The sequence below is a fragment of the Aplidium turbinatum genome, chromosome 16 (assembly GCF_918807975.1).
Source record: "Aplidium turbinatum chromosome 16, kaAplTurb1.1, whole genome shotgun sequence".
Taxonomy (NCBI): Eukaryota; Metazoa; Chordata; class Ascidiacea; order Aplousobranchia; family Polyclinidae; genus Aplidium; species Aplidium turbinatum.
In genome coordinates, this window is record NC_137487.1 from 13,223,963 (window position 1) to 13,243,510 (window position 19,548).

At 37.8% G+C, this 19,548-nt stretch overlaps 2 pseudogenes; one reads left to right on the top strand and one right to left on the bottom strand.

Moving 5' to 3' along the window:
• Positions 1-714: 714 nt before the first annotated feature.
• LOC145785668 (calumenin-B pseudogene) lies at positions 715-3,397 on the top strand (annotated as a pseudogene).
• Positions 3,398-12,212: 8,815 nt separating this feature from the next.
• LOC145786048 (U6 spliceosomal RNA) lies at positions 12,213-12,306 on the bottom strand (annotated as a pseudogene).
• Between the last annotated feature and the right edge of the window lie 7,242 nt (positions 12,307-19,548).

A 19,548-nucleotide genomic window follows, 5' to 3' on the forward strand; every position in this document is an offset into this window, starting at 1 on the left:
TTGGATGGACCAGAAAAGTTGTAAATCAGTGGTAAATGATAAAAAAATCTTTTTGGTTTGTCAACAAGGGCTTTTTTGATGCTTGGACAGAGAAACTTTTAAAACTAAAGACAACTCCACTGTAAAATATGACTTTGAAGGAATGCCACTTACTTTTGAGATAAAAGTGCAGAACGTATTATATATATTACCTTATAAAAGTTTGGAAGGGTGGCAACATGTAGGCTGATAGTTTTTTCACAATTCATCTCCTTACCTTTTAAGTGAAAGTGACTTTTCAATACTTTTAAATAAACATGATTGTGAAGCTAATCTGAGAAGCACATTGATTAATTGTCAACAATAAAATTCAAATCTTAAACAAAACATTGTTAAAAAAAACTATTGTATCATACAAAGTTTGCAAATATATTGTCCTGTTTAACAATTCTTGTTTTGGAATGAGTGGAACACAAGTTATGTCGGTATTATCAAAATATGTTCTAAAAATCTATGTCAGTCTTGCATGTCGGAAAAACAATTATATACTGATTACCGGTACCACTGTTTTTCATATTACAAGTACAGTTTTGAAATTAACCAGTAAGCACACAGTATTTTACATAGATTTTTAGTATACTGTCACTACTTTGTATTTTTAAAACATATTGAAGTATCTTGCTCAATAATTAAGTACATTACATTAAATCAGCAAACCTTACATTTTACAGATTTGTTCATCAAAGTTCAAAGATAACGTAATAATCATGTTACGTTGTGTGATTATTATGGCTATAATAACACTTTCACTTTCTGCTGTACCTAAAAAGAAACGTGTCATTGAGCAACCTCTTAGTGATAAAGAGCCTGGATCACCAGAATATGATCATGAAGCATTTGTAGGCAAAGACGAAGCAAAAGAATTTGATGAATTATCGCCAGAAGAAAGTAAACGAAGACTTGGCATGATAGTTAATAGAATAGACAAAGATGGAGATGGAAAAGTAACTGAAAAAGAACTTCACGATTGGATTTCTTATGTACAAGTTCGATATGTCAATGAAGATTCAGACAAGCAGTTTTTAACACATGATAAAAATAAAGACAATAAAGTAAGCTGGGATGAATACAAAGAATCAACATATGGATTTCTTACTGAGGAAGATATTGCTGCATCGGAAGCTGATGGCTTCAGTTATCGTCAGATTATTGCAAGAGATGAGAGAAGATGGGAACACGCTGATGTGGACGGGGATAAACTATGTTCCATAGAAGAGTTTCGAGCATTTTTGCATCCTGAAGAACATGATCATATGAAAGATCTTGTGATCAAAGAAACAATGGATGATATGGATAAGAATAAGGATGGTTTTCTTGATTTGGAAGAGTATCTTGGTGATATGCGCAGTGATGACGATACTGGGGAAGAGCCAGATTGGCTTGCTACGGAACGAGAACAATTTTCTGAGCAACGTGATCAGGATCATGATGGTAAGATGAATGAAGCTGAAGTGAAAGCATGGATAATGCCTGATGATTACAATCATGCTGAAGCAGAATCAAAACATCTTGTTGAAGAGGCTGATGATGACAGGGATGGCACACTTTCAAAAGAAGAGATTATTGCTCATCATGACAAATTTGTTGGTTCTCAAGCAACTGATTGGGGTGAAGCTTTGAAGCGGCATGATGAATTTTAAGTGTGATGGTGTTATCTGCTGGTGAAGACATGCTTGTCGAAATGAATGATTTAGCCTACTTTGCACAGCATATCCAGGAATGTAACAAACACAAGAACTTTAGGTTAGATCAAATCATCTTTAGCGATTACAAGGTTTGCACACTTCGCACTATGATGTATGTCAGTATCATAATCTTGAGTGCAAGGTTCACTATTCCTCTGCCAATAGTCATTACTAATTGTCTAATATATGTTTTCTTTTGAATTATACTGACACAACTAAAGTACAGTAGCCTATAGGCTACTACTTGTTTTTTTCAACACTTCACTGAAGGCATTACAGATGTTACTGTATTAAGCCAGACGTTACCAGAGTTTCCATTTTTGAATAAGATTTATAATAATACACCATTTTTGAGTGCAAAAAGCGAACAAATGAAAATTGTGTTTAATAAATTCTAAATTAATAGTAATTATAATTAAAAACATTTGGTGATGAGATTGTGGGATTGCTTAGATTGCCGAAACAAAGTTAAGAATCCTATGTCTTAACTCTTAATTTTAACTGTAATCGTCTTACATATTTCATTTCTCAACGTTTGCTTGGAAGCACAGATATCATGAGGTTCTTATCATTTCATGGTAGTTTTCCCTACTGGCCCGAGTTTGGTCGTTTTTTCTCGCCAATTGATTGTGGTCTGTCCCCAAGGCTGCAGCTTATTAAACTAAATTAAAAACCCTAACACTTTCAGTATATATATATAATGCATATATTTTTTGTCAAATAGTTAATATTCTTCATTCGAAGTCAAGTACATGCAATTAAAAGTGTACGAATAAATATATAATTTGGCAACTCTGGTAACTTCTGGACTACGGAAACTGCTAAATCGTTGCGCTGACATAAGCTTGATTAATATAGTCTCTTTCATTCTGTTGCTCTGCCATTTGTCATGACTTCAAATGTGGTGGATTGAATATAATGTGCTATAGAATCATTGCACAAAAAAATGTGAAGATTGAAGAACACTTTCCTAATGCAATGTTTTGAATTTGAGTGAGCATTAGAGTAATTAAAAAAAGGCAATTGCATTTGAGAACAGTGTCTAATTAATTATTTTGTGCCTTAGATTTAATTAATGTGTTGCATTGTTAGCGCCGTGCCAGTTCGTACTATAGGCCTATTGTAATGTCTTTACGTAGTGTTTAGTGATGATTGTAATTTTTTACTTTGATGGAATTTATGCAGTGAACATTTTAACCTATTCATGTGCCCACGGGATTAATACACAGAATTGAATGCACTAGAAATCAATACTTTCGAAATATTGCACAATGTACTTTATTTTCTGCATTAAAATCCAAATTGCATTATTTAGGAAAGCATTTTCCTTATAAACAGCAAAGCAATCATTGCCATTTGTGTATGATGTAATGAAGGTGTACGGTCGTTTGGTCGACAGACATTTGGTCGACCAAACGTTCTGTCGACCAAACGTCCTGCCGACCAAATGACCGGGTACCGTAATGAAAACGCTGCAATTAATTTCACACAACTTTTACCTAAGTAGGCTATAGTCTGTGATTTGTTGGTAGCCTACTGTTTTGAACTATAAAGCTAACGTTAAGTGCAATGCCGGTTGTGCCATATTTTGTATGTTTTACTGAAGATTATTTTGCATTTTTTCTGACATTCGGTTGAACAACTGTTTTGAAATAAAGCCGCTTTCAAATTGGCTTTTTTGTATGCAAATGTCTACATTTGTAAGTTTAATAGTTGTATGAGCTCGGTAAAAGAGAAGGTAAGCTACTGTGGACTGACATGGCACAGTGTTACCGGGTTGGAGTTATGGTGAGTTAGAGCGATTTTTAGATTTTCACTGTGTTCTTCAAACTTATAGCCTTAAAAAACTTGCAGGCAAGTTGTTGCCTTTTGGTTACCACAGCCTGCATGTGAGTGCTTTCATGGATGCCCCCAAGCACAATGAGAAAATATATAAACTTACGTAAACTATTGTTTGTAATAATCATGCTTCCTCTTAATTTCTACTAAACTTCTCAGCAAAGTTGTTGATTTCATTGTGTCCACTGCTGACATTCATCGCATGTAAAACAAATGTAGCCTACGCAGTTGCGGTAGTTTGTCTCTACACAATCATACGCAAGGTTTGATGTAGCATAGGCTAATTCTAAATTTTTGTCCGAAGACTGAGAAAGGTTGGAAGAACAGATAATAATTTGGTAGACACAAAAAAAATCTCATTGAAAGGTAGGTAAACCCGCCTGAGGCGAGAGTTCAGAGATTACGTGAGGCATGTATGTGTAGCCTACGCTGCACAAAACCCAGAGCAGTTTAGAAATATTAAACACTGACCCGATAGCTTAATTATTGGTTAGCACGTGACTTTGTGAACGAAGAAGCTTTAAGATCAAGCGGCGCTGGTTCGATTTGCGATGTGTTCGCTTGAGCAACGCATTCTAAGGACTGCTCTCAGGTCTCTATTCAGCGGCACCTAATAGATGGAATGATTCTTTGGCAAAATTATTCGAGCCCGGTAGCCTACCAATGAGATTCTCCGGCCTCAAATCAAGACACTTCTAAGAAAAGAAAAAACGCACAATAGCCAAAGTATACGGTGGTTTTCCCAAATTCCCAGGCCTCTTGGAAGGGCTTAGGTCCCTAAAATTATCACGGTTCCGAGTCCAAAAGTACCCCCTGTCAATGCTACTGATAATAGGTTAAAGTTGCTAGGCGAATTTCATAAAAATAGCCTAAAGATGTGAAAAATTTTGCTAGCGAAACGATGGTGTAAATATAGAAGATAAAGCATATTTTTTGTAGCCTATAACTGAGTGTTAAGTTAATAGGTTTTGAATCTTTATTCTCGCGCTGGCAACCGCACACCCAGAGTCAAACCAGCGCCTCTTGATCTTGAAGCTTCTTCGTTCACGAAGTCAAGCTCACACCCCGAGAGTCGAACCATCGCCGCTTAGTCTTTAAGATTTTTTGTTCGCAGAGTCATGCACTAACAGCTGAGCTATCGGGGCGGACAATCGAATGCTGACCAACCATGGTGGTTACCGGTACTGGTTTGAAGCTCCATCAAATGCTATTTAAAACGGTAGCCAACTTCAACATGTCAATTCTCAGTAAGACTCAATGACACCGCCAACCAATCAGAACATGTTTGTGGCTACCGTCCAGTTGTGACTCTTTTAGCGCTCAGCCAGAAAGTTCATCCAAGCAAGAAGAAAAAAAAAGTTCTAACAGGAGTGGGAATCGAACTCATTTCATCGAAAAGCATTCCCTAACCCTCTAGGCCACACTGACAACAGCGAAGGGTTCACTTAATTTGTATTATTATGACTGCTCAGTGCTCATCCACATCAATATTGGAACTGGCAAATTCAATCCACAACACTTTTCATTAGGCTGTCATTCATTGCTACATGTGTGCTTGTCTCTGTTTTATTTTTTGCTATTTGTTTTTTGGGTTTTGTGGCCGTGCTAACTACTGATATATAGCCTACTAATTTTCCATTCAGGCACGTTTTAAACCTTTCAAGGTTTTGCCACCTTTTCCCGTTCATGGTCTTGCTGGTAGGTCTATAGGCTATCGATTATTGTAGTTAGTATCTTTTTCGTCCCGGACGCGTTAATGACGAAAAATAAAATGATTGATATGTAAAAGCTGTAGTAGGCCTATGCGTTTTTCTCTGTTCTACGTCTAACTTTTGATTGGTTGATTGCTTTGAGGCTTTACTGTCTCTTACAAAGTTGTTATGTGCAACTGTGAAAGTGACTAGGGCCTAGGCTACCATTTAAAGTGCCCCTGACAGGTTGGACCCAAGTATAGTAAGTCTTCTAAGCATTTCCTAGCGCAGAATTATGTTTAGCGAATTTTTTAATCTTAACCTCGAAGCTCGACCGGTTAGGGCGAAATTTATACAAAACGACTGCTCTGCAGCGCCACCACAGGCGAAACTCCATATTTCACTGCTCTGGGACGACTTTGGTGGCGTTGCGTCATTCTGGGTGGGCGTCGTTAGCGACGGATGAAACAAATGCTTTCTAGATGTAATTGATGGATCACAGTTTGGTCGGAGTTGGTACAAGCGGTTGCTTTTTTCAAAGATTTATTGTTTTTTGCAGTTTAATAAAACTGTACTGAATACGTTTCTACGAAACATAAAATATACTTGAAGTGAAAAATGAAGAAATCGTAGGCTACGAATCATCATTCATATTTAATTCATCATTATTCATCAATAAATAAAAGTTCTCTCTCTCTCATAATGTGCCTTCAGTTGGCCATTGAAATCCGTTGTAACGGCCATCTGGACTTGAAAATTGTTTCGGATTCGCCAAACAATGCATGGCGGCAGCACAATCCGATTGTTGCTTCCGAGAGCATCACCTTGTAGTATCCACTCCAATACATGCCTGTAAGCGACTAATTACCGATATTGCCTGCAAGGAAATAAAATCACTTCTTTTAGTGTGCATTCTTTAGCGTTTGGGGTATTTTAGCCTAATGTAGCATCCTTACTCTTTTGATGGGTCTCCGTTTTCTCCTTTTGGTTTATTGCTTTTTCTCCAGTTCTTCCTGCTCCTCATTAAAAAAGTCCTCAAAACTGCAGGATGTAAGTGTGTCTCAAAATCGTTCAAATTGGTAACAGCTAGATGCGTCTTTCTTCAAAAGTTCTTTCGTCTGTGGCACTTCATGGCAACATACACATTCATTGGGCTGGGATATAGACTCGCACTTGTGGCAAACACACCACCTAGAGTTCCCAGCACGCCACTCATTGCTGGGAAGATCCAAATCGGGTTGGTGGTGTTAACAAAATCATCTCCAGTGAAATGAAGAGAACATATACGACTAATTTTGTATGGTCCATCCCACTTTCGAACACTTGAAGAAAACTTTGACTATTTTCTTCTCAGCACCTTGTTTTGTTTGAAAGCATGAAAAGATAGCACACGTCTTTGTCACTGACACTGTCACATAAACAGCAATTTACAGGCATTACCTCAACCATAAATTAAGGGTAAGGCCTACTGTTTGTGAGATACTGCTGTTACACTGCAAATGGCTATAGCCAGCTTAAGACATTGAAAAAATTATCAAAATTGTAGCCCTACAAGAGTTTAGAAAAACTGCAATTTCAATTGGATTGAGATGCTGTTTGATAAAAATAAACTCAACCTATTTGATCTAAACCTGATAGTAGCCTAATAATAAGTTGACTTTTTCATTTCGGTAATTCTCATTTTGCACATGCTTTAGAGTTAGACCAATAGAGCCTCACACATGACATTGGCGTTTTGCAGTAGTCGTAGCCTACCATACCTTACCAACTCACCACAGAGAAAGAAAGTATCCTTCCCACCCATGGTGACGTCACAGCGGTGTTGCCGTTTTTATTTTCGCAATTGAATGAGTGCCAGATTCGCCGAATGTGAACGAAAGTTTGCAAGCGTGTAACTGTTGTATTTCCAGACGTTTAATATAAAATAAGCAATAATAATAGTAGTAGCCAACCAAGTGAGAAAACCATTTACCTCTTGTTACTTAGGCTACTGACTTATGTGCACAAAAACAACTCAATATATATCAAGAAAGAAACGCAAAACAATCAGCATCCCCCCCTAATAATTCAGAAAAATTAGTTGCTATGAAGTTGTACTTCGATTTAGTTGTTTGTAAGCATCTCGAATTGCTGTTGTTTTTCTTTTATTGATGTTTAATCACAGTTCTAATTGTCTTGGATTTGACGCTAGACAATGAAGGACCTTCATTGAAGGCATTCCGGAAAAATTTGCTGCTAATTTTATTTGCAAGCACCACGGCAAAGAAGAGTCCCTGAAAGATTGGGTGGAGGCTCGATGGCAGCTACTGCAGACACTCAACTGCATTAAGTTATAAAATACTTTACAATCAGTTCATGGACAGAGTTATGTCTGAACTGACCTAGAGGTTTGAAAGTAGCCTGAATTCTGATTTGGCAAAGTATAAAGAACTTGCACGAATTTTCAAGACCGGCTTAGTTCCTGAAATGGTCAAAAATTATCCAGAGCTGAATAGACAATCGATGAGTTATCAAATTGATTCATTCAGCAAGGCAACAGCACCAAAATCTCTGTACGATGCCAAAAGAGCTTACCAGGCATTGTCCGAGTTGAAAAAAACCTCTCTATTCTCAAATACTCCAGCTGATTAAGAACCTCTTTTTGCCCGGTAAGCTTTGCTGCTTGTGAGAGGTCGTTTTCCAATCTTCGTAGATTGAAAACCTGACTGAGAAATACTTTGGGACAGGAAAGGTTAAATGCTAGCATTGTTTGCAACATTGACCAAAATATTCTTAATGACATCAGCATAAATGACAGTGCTAATGTATTTTCAATGAGCACTACCGTAAAACGCAATTTGGTTGTAACAAGTTCTTGTGATGTGTTTGAAAGTTAGCATTTTTGTCATAAATTTGCAAATGTTCTTCTGAAGCTTCGATTGTTTTCAGTCTCCTGACTAGTGACTTTGTCCTATAGCGCACTAAGTGTAGTGATTCTAGTGAAGGAGAGGGTAAAAAGAAAAGTAGCCTATAACTTCTGTTGTTTGTTTTGGAAAAACTAAGTAGCCTATTCATTGGAAGGTCATAGCTTCGAATCCAGCTGGAGGTACCAATTTTTCTTTGCTTGTTTCTTAATCTTGCAGCAGTCATTCACAAGAGCACAGGTAGCGCTTTTATCTCCACTATTTCTTGTCTGTGTATTATGCTGTCAGCAGCTAATTTACCGAGGTCCGGTGATTGTTTAATAAACCTAATAGGCCTACCACAACCACTAAAATTGTGTATAAAAGTATGCATCCCCCCCAATGTTCAAAATTGTCTAAAATTTGATAAAATTTTGATTTATCCCCCCCAATCCTCAACTAACTTCGGCACCACTGTATTCAACGTAAATAAAATGACGACTATAACAGTAACTTAGTAGCCTGTTGATATTTTTTATGATTTGCTGGTCAGGGAAGTTTGTTAGTGTCATCTCTTTGGTATCTTAGTTAAATTTAGCGAATTTATTTTCCTGTCAGAGGCACTTTAAAACAGCGGTTGTTATTGTTATTTCCCACCTTAAAGATTTTTTTTTCCAATTTAAGGCAACACTTTAACAATCGCTTTTACTGTGGAAAATTTAGCCTAAAAAAAACTACCACAATTTTATTTAATTTCTGATCTTTACAAAGAAATGTATTCATAGCTAGCCAAAGTCTAGCGCCTGTTGACTCATCGAATATATCAAAAAGAATTTAACGTTGCTTCATTGCTTGCCTTCAGTTTATTCACTTAAAACTGATAGGCTGTAGGCTATAGCTTGTCTTAGTGTGTTACAATTAGGGCACACAAAATTGATTAAACAAACTATGTTGCATCAACAACCTAAAGTTTGAAAAGAAATAGTCTAAGTCCTACCTAGGTTCTAGCCCACCATAGCTTATCCGAAATCCAATGTGCAAAGGATTAAATAAGGGTTTCATCGCACAGCAGAGAAAGTTAGACTTAGCTTACCGTAGCTAACGACAGGAGCGTAGCCAGCACAAAATTTCGGGAGAAGCAAATAAGTGTTTTTGAACATGTGCGTGTGATTCTAACTTAATTTACGTTGATTAGCCTTGAAAAGCTGAGGCTTCGTGGAAATTGTTGAATCAAAAAATTAGAAAACTGCCAGTTTAGAAGAAATGTGGATAGTCAACAGCGTCACAAAGTGAATCGTAAGTAAAGATGTATATGTATTGTTCTATAACGAGGGTCTCAAGCAGGGGTGCATTCCTAAAATTTTTTTTGGGGGGGCTCTAACGCTTAGCTGTGTTGTTATAGACAAAGTATGTATAAGTAATCGGTGTAGGTTAGACAACAATGTTTACCTTTTTTGAAAGGAAACACTGTTCAGTTTGGTTTTACTTCTGAACATCATATCGAAAAACAACCCATGCTAAAACATAGCTTGAAGTACAGAAAAAGGTAAAAGCAACAAAACGTGAAAACGTGGTTGAATCCGATATAAAATTATAAGTTTGAAATTTGGCTTGGTTGCTACACTGCAATCTCCGTTGCTTTTTTTTTACTGCGTAGGCCTACACCTGAAACTCGATTTGCATGAGCTAATTCCAATCTCTTAACTCAATTGTAAACTTATTTGTATGAGCCAATCCTAAGCACACTTGCAAAACATTGACTGAATAGGAAAGTAAGGAAATGCAATTCTTGAATTGAGCGCTTGTGGTTGCAGATTTGCTATATAAGAACCAATAAGCTGCCAATGTGACAGTTACACTAAAATCTCATTTAGTTATAAACGAACAGTTTAAAAAACTCCAATTACAGCAAAAGCATATTCCAAGTTGGTGCAAACGAGATTACACAAAACAAATAGCCTGTCTGCCAGGTCTTTGGTTTTATGGGCTCCACGACAATCCTTGATTTTAGCCAGCAAACAGTTTTTGCAGAGATCTGAGTTCATTCAATGTGGGAATATCCACAGCCGACCGATGAGTCTGCAACCCAAGCCCGCAACCAGGGGGGGGGGCATTGGGGGCATTTGCCCCCCCCGAAAAATTTTGAAAATTTTTTAAGCGTTCTATGCAGTATGAAATGTACTAATGGACTATACACGTAGGGGAAGGTCGGGGCCTATGATCCCCTTTTTTGATTTAGCCCCATAAATTTTTTATTTTTGAATATTTTCACCTCATATTTCATGCTAGCGTAACTTGTAATATAACCTGTTGAATCACCAAAGAAAAAATTCGTATCTTGTCAGATTTTTAATGTAGAGCAAAAAATGTAAATTTGTTGAAGTGGCTCATAAGATCCAACGCGTGGGGTCCTATGAGCTACCAGTAGCCTACAATCAAAAGAATAAACGTATTTACATGAATACATTGATGAATACATTTACATGAATACACAACAACACATTTACAAGATAACGGGACGTGATAAGTTGAAAATAGAGGCTTAAGTGATTATGAAACTGGAAGATTTCCACAGTTTAAAAAAAAAGATAATAATTTCTAATAATCCCATTAGGCCTACATTTTTTTTATAAGTGACAGATCATGTAGGCCTAGATGGCTAGAAAATATGAAACAAATTAAGCATGCCACAACCGTGCCATCATTTTTATGATCACAAGCTTACAAAATCGATCCATCGAATATAGGCTACTAGGCAGGTTATTTACACAACATCAAAAGCAGAAAAGTCAATCGAAATTTTTCTAATTCCCTTCACTCTTCTTGTTGACCCAGTAGTGATGGGTGGACTACCGAGAAAACTGGAACAGCGATTTACCACGATGAGTTTATTTAGCAGTTGTTCGAGGCATTATATGGTCAGTTTTGTGGACTAATTTTTGAAATTACTTATGTACAGATATAGCCCACAAACGTATCTTAAACTGTTAAACAAAAATTGAAAAATACACACAAACAATATCTTAACTAGCTTAAATATAAAAAATAAATAAACAACTTTCTAACAATAAACTAATTGTGATCTGAATTTCCACCAAGTAGGATCCTATGAGTCGGCCTCATAGGATCAGCACACAAGGTGGCTCATAGGTTCCAACTCTCCATATTGACAAGGTCACATGTATTGACTCTAAACTATTAACTTTAATACTTCACTTCTTTTATTATTCCTTTAAAATGAACACTACTTGTCACCAAATTAAACTATTTGAATATCTGTTGAAAAACTAGAAAGTTATAATAAAATTTCCGAACCCCTCAAAATTTACTTTTTCAACATAAAAACAAAGAAACTCTACTTTCGCTTCGAATTCTCACAGGAGATTGTCCTGGAAATTGTGAGAAATGCATTCAAGCATGAAGAAAAGATCCCGACTGAAAAGGAGTGGAAAAACTTTTTATTTAAAAAAATAAAGAGGTGGATCATAGGACCCTATATGCTCATAGGCCCCTACCTTCCCCTACAGCCATACTGTAGAGCAGGGGTCACCAACTGGCGGGCCGCATGCAGCCCGTCACGCTGTATCGCTGCGGCCGCGGAAGGTATCAGCGTACAAGTATAACCAAAAATACTTTTCTTGAGGAGTTAAAGAGCTCGAAGGCAAAAAATACTTTCCGGGAAGCATATTTTCGCATTGCATACGATTCCACCGACCGACCAATCAGATTATAGTTCTAGGTGAAGGTTGCTTACAGTTATTCCAATGCGATGTCCAGCCACACTGTCCCAGTGGTTGATTAAAACGTCTGTTTTCGAAATTGTCTGTGAGCATAATATAGGGTTGCTTATTTTAAGTTTGCAAATGTCATGTAAACACTAGTGTGCGTTTCACCGTTATTGTGTTTCTCGAGCAGTGTTCTCTTTATGCAAGTTTTTGTTGGCAAAATAGGTCGGTGTAGCCTACCAACTCAATTTATAATAAATTGGCAAAATATTATATATAAATTTAAAGACTTTTTCTGATTGTATAATGAAAATATTTAGCTTAGTACTGCAAAATGTTTTTTGTTTTTAAAGACATATGGAACGCTTCACGATTTTGCGTGTCATCCTTGCGCAGGGGCGTACTAATCATCTCTGTCCGTCTAATAATCATCCGCCCCGATAGCTCAATTGGTTCGCGCGTCACTTCTGGAACGAAGAAGCTTCAAGATCAAGCGGCGCTGGTTCGACTCTCGGGGTGTGCGCTTGAGCAACGCACGTTAAGGACTGCTCTCCATTCAGCGGCATCTAATGAATGGAATAGTTCCCCGGCAACAAGACTTCAACAATCGGAAACTTCACTCTGTCAATCTCGGTGACCGGGCCTGCGTCAGTGATTCAAAGCCTCTACAAGTATGCGAAACTGCTAGGATTAATCTCTGCAAGAAGCTTTCCCAGTCCGAGGATAAAGATTCAATCAATCAATCAATCTGTATCGCTCCAATTTTAGCATATGTACTGCCGAAGCAAGTAGCCTACTGCAAAATGTTGTTAATCAACAAATTCTTGCCACGCTGATAAGCACCGCCAGCGGCAGTTGTCTGTAATAAAAGAAAGAAGGTTTTATAGACTCTCACAAAAGGATGAAAAATCAACTCATTGCTTTTTTAGAGGGAAGACTCTTCATGAATTACGACAGAGTTGCGATTTTTCGATGATTTCCACAAGAGTTTGTTTCATGGTGTCTGGTTTCTTTTTTCTGTTATTGGAGCATATTTTTTGCTGATATGTTTGCAGGTCACTATTGTTGCCTGTATTGCGATGTGTCAAACATTTCCTTATTTACTGAAATTGTTAATTGCAAGATATCTTTTGTGAAGCGAAGTGACAATACCACTCTTGCGATGAATATTCTGATGAAACCGCTCGCCTCGTTATAAGTGCGCAAAACAAGTGGCCTCGTTTATTAGGCATTGTTAAAAAAGTCAAAAGTGTTGTAAAAGGAGCTTGGCCTGGCAGTAGCGTTGTTCGATTAATTTTGTTGCTGCGGTATTCTAACATAAATATGAACAACATATAACGCTGGATACTGGGTACGAAATGCGTTCTTTTCTAGCATGAGAGTCAACCTATACCTAAAATTTTATTAGTGCGGCCCGCCGCAGCTCTCCTTAGTTCCAAAGTGACCCCTGCTGTAGAGTGTAGACTATCGAAACTGAAAGTAGGCTACGCTGGTTGGAAGCCATGCTAACGATTTTGTTCGATAAATTTGGCTAGGCATCCTCATTATCTGTTTCGTTAGCGTATACACAATGTCAGCATCCATCATCACCATAAAAAGCGTTTGAAAACAACTAAATAATTCGAGATCAAAAGCAGCTGCGATAGCGTGGTGAATAAGCTACTCAGTTGGGCTTAGGCATTTTTAAATCTGATTTTAAATGAGTAAGCAGTTATGAATCACAAGGCACAGCACTGCTGTGTTTATTTTAATGTTTGTTCTTTGATAAAAATTAAATGCCCCCCCCCCCGAAAATATTTGCTGGTTGCGGGCCTGCTGCAACCACTTCTGAGTTGCCGCAGTGCCATTCCATAAATGAGGAGGTGGTCCATTGATGCTGATGAACAACAATGCTGAAACGAGTGATATGGTCAGCCGTGATCGTAGCGGTGTGATGACCAAGTTCATTTGTGAAAATCCACGTTCGGCTTCAGCAGAACTTATAATAATCATGTTTAGTACTACGTTCTTGAGCAACTTTATCGTATCTGGTATATGACAAGGATTGTCAACATACGATCGAAAATCGGAAATAGGAGTGATGACATGAAATCTCTCCTATATTTTTCGTAATCTTTGCTCCCCTTCTTGCCATGGAACTTCAACTGGAGCAGGCCATAACTCTGGTACAGTAATTTCCAAGCTCTTCACAGAATTTTCATTGTTGGTGTCCACCATCCTGCTTCCAATGTTGTCAACCAAAGCTTGAATAAACCGATTACGATCAAAAGAAGGGTAGTCTCTACGTCGAGCTTTGAACTGGTCCAATGTTGTGCCTTTAAAGGAGTAGTTTTTTGTACTTCCGGGCAGGGCCGGATTTAGCTGATGGGGGGCCCGGGGCACTTTTAGATCGGGGGGCCACCGTGCAAAAAAATTTTTCGCGCCTACGGCGCGAAAAACCACCTCTACGTCTTCAGTAGCATCAGTCCAGTACTGCACAGCATTTTGCCAAAACTTTAAAGGCCAAAAGGAAAAAATAACACAAAATCACATTTTTTTCCACATAGGGGGGCCCTTCAAAAGTCGGGAGGCCCGGGGCAACTGCCCCCTCTGCCCCCCCCTAAATCCGGGCCTGCTTCCGGGACTCAAGTTAACAACTTTATCAAACGAATACTTTTCTTCTTGAATAGCTTTTTTTATTTGAAGTAGAGAATTAACAGTCCATTTGACATGACGATTAGCTACTACGAAGTTGATATTCCCAGTCTGGAGAGTTTCTGACAAAAGTGATAATTGGCGATTGGTATCAACTTATGTTTGTGTTATTTTGCAGTTCTGTTGTGAGAAAGCTGTTAAAGTGTTACTTGTTCAGTCGAGAACCCCCCCGAGCCCCCCCAGGAGTGCAACCCTGGTCTCAAGATCGCGGCCCGCGACAACGTTTTGGAGCGGTCCACGATGCATTTTTAAACTTTCAAATAATTAGCAATTACAAGTACGGTAGGCTAGTTATTCAAGTGCCACAATTTTTTTTTCTGAAATTGCTCAAAAAGTCTGAAAATGCCATCAAACTTCACACCAGGGTTGCCAGGTAGCCTAAAATTTGGACACAAACCAATGAATTGGCCTAACTTTATATACTCTACTGGCGTCTAAGGGCTAGCAAATCATTCGAGTATTTTATGTGTCAATGTTTAATTTCCTGTGATATCAGTGAAGTGGCTGGACTATCAATAAAACATTTTTTACTATTTGTCCCAAAATGTCCAAATTTCTGACTGATACTGTATTGTCCCAATTCTTCCAGGATTACTTGGCAATCTTTCTTTACACAACTTTTTAGCGCTTCTGTAACTCCATTTTATTGCTTGCACGAAATTTATTTTGCTACATCACAATGACATCGCCTATGCATTTCTTGTGCCGTTATGGCAAACGCAATAGCCAAATTAGTTTTTAGCTCAGTTGTTAAGGGCTCGGTCTTGACTTTGCACATAAAGAAACTTCAAAACCAAACGGCGCTGGCTCGACTCTCTGGGTGTGCCCTTGAGCAATGCATTTCAGGACCGCTCTCAATTTAGTGGGACCTAGTGGATCGATTCCTTTAGAGGCCCTGCTTCACAGACAACAAGATGAAACTTCACTCTGTCAATCTCAACATAACCGGCACTGCGTCAGTGGTTCAAAGCCCCGGCAAGTAGGCCTATGCGAAGCTGCCAGGAATAGGCTAACTTATCAGAAGCTTGCCAGTCCGAGGATTATAACCAACCGACCTTGGTGTTTGTGACATTCAGTTCTTCAACAGTTTTGGTTTTATTTCCGCGTTTTAGGAAAGTCGGTTGTAACAGTTTTGTTCTGGTCTAGGTCGTTGCGTTTGGGTTCTTTTTTTGTGTTTTCACCCTATTTTTGTATCTTATTGCTCTTACTACAATTTCTTTTATTGCGATCTTAAGTTGCTATTTTATTGGGTTATTACTGTGTTATTTTTTTTATTGACTAGGCCTGCTTATTGTGCATTGAGTGTTGTGTAGACTATTGTGTACACAATTTTTGGTCCGCGAATTAATATTTGACCTAAGTATTCATTTTACCCTTAGGCCTACAGCAATTTGAGTTTGAGACCCTTGTTCTACAAGTTGACATTTTAATTTGACTTCGATTTCTCCAAGAACTTATAGATGTGGGCTAGTAGGTTAGCAAGTTCTCAAATTTCATGAAGGCAAATTATCAGGCAAAACTTTGGATACTAGGCTAGTGTTTCGAATAAACAGGCACTATAAATTAACTGACAGAAGCCTATGTTTGTGCAAGAGTTGTGACAAAATTCTGCATTGTGTTCGTATGAAACTTCATATGAAACTATGAAACTTCGTATGGTGGCACTATTGAGTTGATTTTAAACAACTGTCTCCAATCTTCCCAATGGTCCAGGAGACCAAGACCATAGCCATGTCTGAGACCATTGCAAAGAACCATCTAGCTTGAGCACCCATAAACGTCTAAAAATGACCTAAGAATTTTTGGATCATTACTCTTAAACATAACATATCACATTTATTGTGCTCAGTTTTAAGTGTTTTTTCCTGAAATCAATGCATTCACTGGCGTAAGCCGTGGTTGGCTACCTTTTATAGCCTTCTTCAGTTCTATTAAAGAAAGCAGGGATATCTAAAGAAGGGGATACGAAGGCTTTTATTACGTCTGACAATAGAAGGGCTTTTGTTTATCGTAAATAATCTGTGTTTATCGTAAAATGACAATTGGCACCGATAGTAGTTTAATAAATTTTGTTATGATAACTTGCATTGCGCTATTAGTATCAGGCCTGGATATTCACAGCATGCTCATGGTTGCTTGTTAATTCAACTACTTGTATACTTGCTTTACATCTAGCCTACTGCAAAGGCTTTGTTCAAAAAACCAGCTTACTGGTAACTTTTCAACTGTCTTTGTAAGCAAGTATTCTTTAAATATGCTCTACGTAACATTTGCTAACTGTCTCCTGTAGCTCACTGTACCAGCTGCACTACAAAACTTTCTACGATTTTAAAAAGAACCACATGTTTAAAGCACCACAAACTACCGCCCTGGTAGTGTCACGAGAATAAGGCAATCGCTGCGAGCCTTCATATCCCCTTCTCTAGATATCCCTGAAAGAAAGTCATGGGACCATACGTCAAAAACGTCTTTAAAAAAATATGCTTGTTGGACAACTGTGAGTTATGATTTATGTTAATCTAAATGAACGTTAGACCCACCAGGTGGCCGTCCCAGCAAGCAGCTTAGGCTACCAATTTGGTAAATCAAAACTTCCTACAGCTGTCACTGCAAAAAATATTTATTCCAAGCAGTGGTTTTGCTAAAGATGCTAGCTAGCTAGATATCATCCTCAACCAGATACAGAGTATTAAAGTGTTACATTTATCCAATTTTTAAATATAATTCAGAAACCTGGACAATTACCAAACCAATTAATAAAAGAATAATGTGTTTGAAATGTGGGCATTCCAAAAATTGCAGAGGATTTCCTGGGCTGACAGAAAAAGCAATCAAAATGTTTTAAATCAAGTCAAAAAACAAAGAATCTATTCAAAAATATCAAAGAAAATCAACTTCAATGTTTAGGACACGTGCTGCGAAAAGGAAAATTTGAACATCTCTCTCTCACAGGCAAAATTGAAGGGAAGCGTGCCCAAGGCACACAAAGATTAACTTACTTAAACCAACAAACCGACGAAACCAACACCGACATAGGCTACGCCAAATACACACAGCAAACAACAAAGAATCTTGGAAACTTTTCATGCAAGAGGCTGTCAATGCTTGGAATCAAATGCGACAATAAAAGAAGAAGCTAGCTAGAAAGTGATAATTTCAAAAGATAATTGTTGCTTTTATTAATCTAGCCTACATCTTCAACCACCAGGCGTAAGTCAGGACAGTTCAAAGAAAGTTTCAAATAGCTTTACTTGACTGTAGCCTACGTATCCTAAATTCTATTTAGCTTTATGCTACTGTTAATTATTACCATACCCTTGCAGGCTAAGAGTTTGCAAATGATTTAGCCTACTGTATAACTGAGACCGAATGGGCAAGTGATTTTAAGATGATGCGTTAGCCTACAGTGAGTCAGTTAGATTTACAGTAGGCTATGTAGGTTAGAGAAAAATAGAGCCTTTGCATTGTTTTGTCGTTGTTTTTTTTCCAAGTAGTTTTATGATTATTCAGTTGCGTAAGTCATAAATTTTCATGCTGGTTCTTTCGAACAACGTGCTAATTTTTTTCCACCACACGTTTATAGAATGTACGGCGCGCATAGACTACGATGATCGGTTGCGTTGACAGGTGGTCCTGGGAATACTTTTGCACCCGAACACGGAATGATTTTAAGGACCCGTAACTTTCCAAAGGTCCCCGGAATTTGACGAAGCCACCGCGTATTTTTTAGATGAGGTGCGTTTTCTTTGAAGACTCTTGATTTGGAGCCTGAGAATCTTATTGGAACCGGGCCTCAATTATATTTTGTGTTGATCTACAATTCTACACGCTTTTCTAATGTAAATAGCTACCTTTTTTACACAGACCACAAACATGCATCGTGTTGTATGAAGCAAATGAATTTGTGTCTGTAGATTTTCAAAACATGAAAAACGATCCATTTGATATTTGTAGTAAGAAGATTTCCGAATTGATTTTCAGATCTCGAGCAAAAAAATGGTCTACTTAGGCTTTTGTAAAACCACAAGCGTAGTTACAGGTAACATGATTAACATCCACAGAACAGACGCAGGTGCTGGATATCTGGTCTTTTTGTTAAACTTATAATTTTTTGTGAGAGAATATCTGCTGTGATGTAACCTTCCAAACTGCCTGATGTCAGCTGTAAAAGCAGCTTATGAACCTATCCTGTCATTGCATGAATGTTGGCGTTGGCTTGTCTTTCCTTTCACAGTTAATGTTTTGTTTTGTACTATCGTCACGTATTTCCAACAAAAATGACTAAATCAACGGATCTTTTCCGGCGCTTTTCCGGAACTATTCTAGGTCAGTCTTGCGACAATATGATATCATGTAGGTTTCATGAGCAAAAATTTGTGATAAATTATATGTTTTCATGTTTTGAAGCATCTAATCTTCGAAATGCGTGTCAGCTAATCGGTCTGATATAAAAAAGTGCTGCTACCTTGAAAAGAAAACACATTTTGCTTTTTAAAGTTGTGAAAACATTTTTTCAAATTACATGAAAGGTAAAATTAAAACTTAACCTGTTTTCAACGATTTATTGATCAAACTGCAACACTTTGCGTCCGCTTCAAGGGGATCAGAAAAGAGAACAAATTATTTATTTTGAAATACATCATTCTTGCATTTCTTGGTATCTCTTTCTTACATCTTTTTACAATTTAGCCTTCGTGAAAGCTCCCAGTTTGGTAGAATTATAGTTTGAAATAAAATTCTCAAACCTTTGACTAGCCCAGGGGTTCCCAAACTGGGGTACATGTACCCCCAGGGGTACATTTCGACTTTTCAAGGGGTACATTAGATTAAGTATAAGGATATTCTTTCCATAACTTCTAATCTGCCTTAAAATATTTTTATCACCTGATGATGTTAATAATTTGAAGACCTGAGATTAAGATTATTATTACCTGAGATCACGCTCAGACACTTCAGGCTGGGACAGGGATGCAAGAGGAACTGATTGAACTCC